Source organism: Miscanthus floridulus, chromosome 16 (genome assembly GCF_019320115.1).
Source record: "Miscanthus floridulus cultivar M001 chromosome 16, ASM1932011v1, whole genome shotgun sequence".
Classification (NCBI taxonomy): Eukaryota; Viridiplantae; Streptophyta; class Magnoliopsida; order Poales; family Poaceae; genus Miscanthus; species Miscanthus floridulus.
In genome coordinates, this window is record NC_089595.1 from 25024765 (window position 1) to 25030932 (window position 6168).

At 44.1% G+C, this 6168-nt stretch overlaps 1 long non-coding RNA gene across 1 annotated transcript; it reads right to left on the reverse strand.

Moving 5' to 3' along the window:
- Positions 1-378: 378 nt before the first annotated feature.
- LOC136513522 (uncharacterized) lies at positions 379-5528 on the reverse strand. Its single transcript, XR_010773382.1, has 3 exons — positions 4799-5528; positions 1940-2011; positions 379-987 (listed from the first exon to the last, which is right to left on the reverse strand). It is a non-coding gene; the product is annotated as an uncharacterized lncRNA (long non-coding RNA).
- Positions 5529-6168: the final 640 nt, after the last annotated feature.

A 6168-nucleotide genomic window follows, 5' to 3' on the forward strand; every position in this document is an offset into this window, starting at 1 on the left:
CCTGCTACAAGATTCATTCTTCATCTTCTAGTAGGCTTAGGGACTAAGTGGCTACACTTCACCTGGCGGTGAATGTAGTGCTTATTTCTTGATTTACCCTCCTTATTGACGGAGTCTAAGTGTCTACACTTCTCCTAAGTGGAAGAATTTTCAAATTTTATCTTGAACCCCTTACATCCTTCTAGCAAGCCTTACTTGGCTAAGTCCAAAGTCTCCTAGCCAGTTAAACTAGTCAGCTTCAACTTCCACTACTCGGATCACCGATTAAACTGACCGGCATTGATTTTCACCGCCCAGGTCTCCAGTTAAACTGATCGGCTTCACGTCAAACTGCTCGGACTTGTTCAAGATAGTGTTGCTCAAAGGATACAAGATGCTCAGGGACTAGCTAGACCCTGGTATCCATAAGATAAGACATGGGCCATACCACCAAAGGTGGCCCAACCCACAAGATCAAGGCGTGCGGCCCACGACACTGGTCGGCGTGCACCGCAAGACTACAAGAAGATATTGTAATACTAAATAGAATATTTTCCCTATAACACTACTCCTCCAGAGTATATAAGGAGAGGCAAGAGTTCCCTAGACGATATATCAAATTTGATACACAATCAATACAAAATAACAGAACATAGGATGTAGGGTTTTACGTCATGCTGACAGCCTGAACCTGTATAAATCTTGTGTCTTGTGTCTCTGTTACCGTCTGGTTCATATCACGCGCACCTCGACCGATTCATCTATTATCATGGGTATACCCCTCGATAGACTGCCACCAGATTTCGTCGACACTGACAAATTATGAATAGTATCATCACAAGTGTTTATTACATCACGAATAATATGACATAGTCTGCACATAACTATAGCGGAAGTATAAAGAAAAATCTCTTGCGGAAACTCCATATCACAGGGACGTCAATTGGTTGACCACAAGTCTAGTAATCCTGAGGAAAGTCGTCATTACCATAGCCATCTGTTACACATCTGGGATTTTTATTGAAATAATGAAAATAAACAAGCGTAAGTACATGTCATACTCAACAAGTGTAACATGGGGTTCATGAGGCTCAAAAGGCTTGACACAGGTTTAACAATATTCTGCTTTTGGTTGTCACAATTTTAGCATAAGAGTAGCAACAGGTTATTTCAATCCCCAAGTAAAACACATGATCAATGTAAACATGTGTAATGAATAGCATAAACAGATAATTCTTAATGATCATATATTCCATAAGGGTCCAAGGCCGCTCGTGACCATGAGCACGGCCGATATACCAGTTTTATACTCTGCAGAGGTTGTACACTTTCACTGTGAGTCGTGATACCCAAATGCCCGGGTTAATTATTCCCAAAACACTTCCAAGGTGAGCAGGCAGGGGTCACTATGAAGCCTTTCAAAGGTTCGTCTAACAAATTAGGGCCATTAGATTCACTCGGCAAATAGATATAGGAAACCCCCTGTCGAATGGCACAATTCCATCACGACTATACACATAAGAGTAGAGGTTGTCCTATACCCAATTCGGCAAGCCATTCTTACGCCAATAAAGGTAACCGCTAACAAGCTAAAAAAGGTCCTCATACTGAGCTAAAGCCAAAGCCATGTAGCCCTCATAGCTGTACTGTAAGTCCTAGATGTTCGCTTACAGATAAGTCCTTAGGGAGAGGAATCAGAAGCATTTAGAAAGTAACTAAATACTCCGGCCCCTATTTCCAAGTTGCTAAAAAGTCATGTTTTAAGGTTTATTGCATATACCATTAGTCAAGTTACAAGATCATGGTTTAATTGAGCACTAGCAAAGCTACCCAATGCATAATCCGTAGGAGACAAGGTATAAGTTCAATACTAGGAAATCCCTATCAAGGTGACACATGCAACATGAATTAAATGTATTAAAGTTGATAGGAAACAAGGATGATCCCATGCTATACTTGCCTTGAACAAAGTACTCCTGCTGATCCTGCTCGTCAAAGTAGTACTCTTGTTTACCCGCGAATTGCTCACCGTCTATACTCGATAATCATAGCAACATACAAGCATCCAGAAGCAATCATGCATAGCAAACAAAAGCTATAGATTAGAATAGTACACTAACAGTATAAAATCAAGATGAAAAGTTTGTAAAATAAATCTACGTCTCGCTATGAACACACAGATACGAAGATCACAAAAATTGCAGCTAAAATGAAGAAGTTATGAATTAAACAAGATTTCCTTTAGTAAAATAATAGATTAAATCTAACCTCGAATTTTAAAAGTTGAAAATATACCTAATAGTAGTATGAACATGTAGATTATGGAATTACAAACCTAACGCATGTTGAACGGATCAAATCAGAGTTAAAACGAAGATTTTATGGCTAAAACAAGATTAGTGGCAAAACTATAAATAGATGAAAACATATTTTGAATCTAATCTGAAGGAAACTACGCTTTCTAAAGAAGAAAATGTATTCTAGATTTGCATGTTGGACTGTGGGTTCTATAATAAAGAAAACCCGAGGGGCTCTTTAGAAAAAATACAAGGACGGCGGGTTGAGATTTGAATAGTTGTAATGGCCTTTTTGCAAAATAGACCGGCGAAGGGGTATCGGGCGATACCGGCCGTTGGATTAGAATTGAGTGGCATGTATTGAATCGAGCGGGGGAGAGAGAGAGAGAGCTGACCTGCCGGAACAGGGCCGACGCGGTGGTCCTCCATGGACGGCAACGAGGAACTTGCCGGCGTTGTCGGTTTGGGCAAATCCGACCCCCATATGACACGGAAAAAGGACGGGGAGCAAGAGGGAGGCATGGCGAACTCATCTGGGTGATCAATTGCAACTAAAAACGAGCAGAGGCTGCGGGCAGCGAGCTATGGTGGCTACGAAGCGACTGCAGTGTGGGGAAAACCATAACAGAGGGAGAAAGAGAGATTAAAGGGGTTCGATGTAGTCGCGAAGTCCACACGAAGCTCGTAGATGAGCTTACCTTGAAGATGGATCGGCTAATCGACATGGCGGCGACGAACTTCTCCTCGGCGACTCGGATGGCGGCGCTAGGGCACAGGCGGCGTGGCGACTTGGTTCAGGGCGTGATAGGGAGAGCGGTACAGGTACGGGCACTATTGATGAAGCGACTAGCTTGCAGCGCACGCCTAGACGCAGCGTAGCGGAGGCGGAGTCGATGTGGCATTGGCGATAGTGGGGATTCCCGCGCAGACACGGGAGAAAGACGGCGCTGACAGGGCAGTCCTAGCTGTCAGCGAGAGAGAGAGGAAGGAGACGCGCGGTGCGGACTCAGTTGGACTGGGCCGAGCGAAGCTGGGCCGCAGGGGGGAAAAAGGAGAGCAGGCCGCGTGGGAAGCGAAGGGGAGCGGGGCTGGGCTGTGGGCCGAATACCAGGGAGGGGAAATGAAATCATTTTCTTTTTCTTTCTCTAATTTTCAAACCAATTTTGAAATGCAAAATTCAAATTAATTTGAAGTTTGATTTCAAACCACACAATACAAAAATAATATGCAGCAACATGAATGCACATACATGTATGTAGATCTATATTTGATTTTAATTTTAACAAAGTTATTATTTTTTTCCTAGATTTCAATGCTCACAAAATGCATAATTAAAATTTTTTTCTCCTATTTTAAAACCATGCAAATTTTAGGGTGTTACAATAAGACTAAGAATGAACTATTCTAAGATATGAATGGTGCGCTACAGTGACTGGGTTCATTAGTACTTAATTGACTGTTGCAACCACTTCATCTTGAAGTCGTTATATTGAAAGAGTGGTTTAAAATACATAATGTTATCTCCCCATAAATTCTCTCTGAAAAGCATAAGTAATTGTTCTATTTAATGTAGAGTGGTCTACTATAGATGCTTGTTCTAATGGTTCTTAAATTACTGTTACAATTTTTCATCTTAGTATACTATTCTATTGAGAATGGAACTAACAATAATAAAAGTACTAAGCCATTCGATCAAGGGGGAGAATGTTGGAGTTGATATCAGCTTGGTCAACTCTGACCGAGTCTTCAGAGCCTAATGACCATAAACATGCATGCCCTGATCGGGGGCACGTTAAGACTTCCTAATGGCTTGGTCCCAGACCACCCCGAGCACACAAAAAAAGAGATGGATCCTATCCTTCTCTCTAAGCCTATCAAGGGGAATATCTAACACCTGCCGATTGAGGTGGCTCAGGAGTGGATCTGAAGACCGGTGTCCAACCGTCGGCCATCCTTGTGCCGGCGTCCTCCACCTCTGCCACTACGACGATGACGCCCAAAACCATGACTCTACATCCGACGGCAGTGCGCTTGCATCCACCAGGCGAAGGTCCTCGCAGCCCTAGGTGCATCTTCAATCGGGTAAGATTGATTAAGTCCTAATTAAGTGCTAATTTTGATTTAGGCCTTTGTTTGGATGCATGTGTATCCACCTCAATCCATATGTGTTGGAGTGGAATAGAATGAAATTTAGTTTAATTCAACTCCAATCCACTTCAACACATGTGGATTAAGACAAATACATACGCATCCAAATAAGACCTGTAATTAGGTTCATTAAGATCATGTCCAAGTATATAAGTTCTAACACAGTTGTACATACCGTTGCAACATACGGACATATTTACCATGGTAAATGAAAGGAACTGCTGGCTTGGATCAAACGTGCATATCTAAAGTTTCACTTATCACTTATTGGTGACCGGCGGAGCAAATAATACACATACATGGGGTCGCAACAGGGGTGAACTCTTCTTTAAAATACTTATATGCGTTAATTTGACATCCATCCATATACATACCATGATGCCTGCATGACGACGATGCTGCCATCAGGCCGACGACGGCCCGCCGGGCTTCTGGCGGTGGAACCACAACCTCCTCTCCCTGATGAACCTCTCCGCCTTCTCGTTGATGTCGTCTTCCGCCCCTCGTGGTGGACGGCCGCCGCCGCCGTTGATGCTGGGCCTGGAAATCAGGTTGTGAAACTCGATCTTGTTCACCTTCTGCACCGGCACCTCCCACACACCTGCAGCACCAGCACCGGCACCGGTGCTACCGGCCGGAGCAGGGTTCTTGCCCCAACGATTCATCTCCGTCTTCTTGCTAAATAAGCTACTACTGGTTGTTAGATGCTCGTCCGGCCTGTTTCTTGGTTTGCTCGCGTTTGTCGTCTTGAGATGGGTGATGATGCAATTTGGCAACAGATATGGCCTCCGTTTATATAGGCGGCAGCAAGCCCAGCCAGCGATCCTGTATTATTGAGTTGGGTGATGCGATAGCCAGCTGCACAGTTCTTGGACGACGACGCACGTGTTCCTCTCACTCTCAGGTCATCTCTGATTGCTTCGGATAAGCTGCGTGCGTCCGTGCCTCATATCCATGACCATGCGTGTCTTCGTCAGTGGTGAGTATAGGTGCGATGCTTGGAAGCTTTTGTGGAGTCGTCTCAGTCTCTCAGATGGCTGGTTGCAGTTGCATGGCATCTGCGGTAAGGGATTGATTGGGATTCCAGAGAGATGCGAGCAGCATGGCTCCGCTAGCTACCAAACCACCAACCGTGCTGCCACTTGCTTGCTAGGTAGCAGAGCGTCCAGGCGTGTTGCGCGTTGCGCACTAGGAGTATTGTTACCTCAGAAGAAGAATCTCGGTCGCACTTGCACCACATTTTCGCAAAGGCAAGCATGCAGGCAAGAGCATCTGAACCGGTCCAACGCGTGTCTGGGCTCTCTGGACACAGGACTGAGGCGTCAGCGATGGGTACGTCCGCATACGTAACCAGCTGACGGTATCAGGTAGTAGTACAGATGTGTGGTGTGTCCATCGCGGCGAACAACCTAACTCTGCAGCAGCAACGGCCGGGGAGGTGTTTTTTCTTTCTTGGAAAGAAAAAAATCCAGAACATTATTATTTATGCAGGTCTAATTTACTTACTAGGGAAGAGGACCCGAAAACTTTAAAAAGATTTTTCATGAATCAAATGAATTCAAATCAAAATATCGTCAATTACAAAGTTGTAGACCTCTTTGAGTACTACAACTTTGTTGTAAAGTTTGTCTGCACCCGACTTAGATTAGAAAAGTTATAAATTTTAATGTGCTGGACCTATATATTTACAGAGACGTGTCAAATTGTCAAACCACATCTAGAAATACCTTCATTTCTAGAGGTG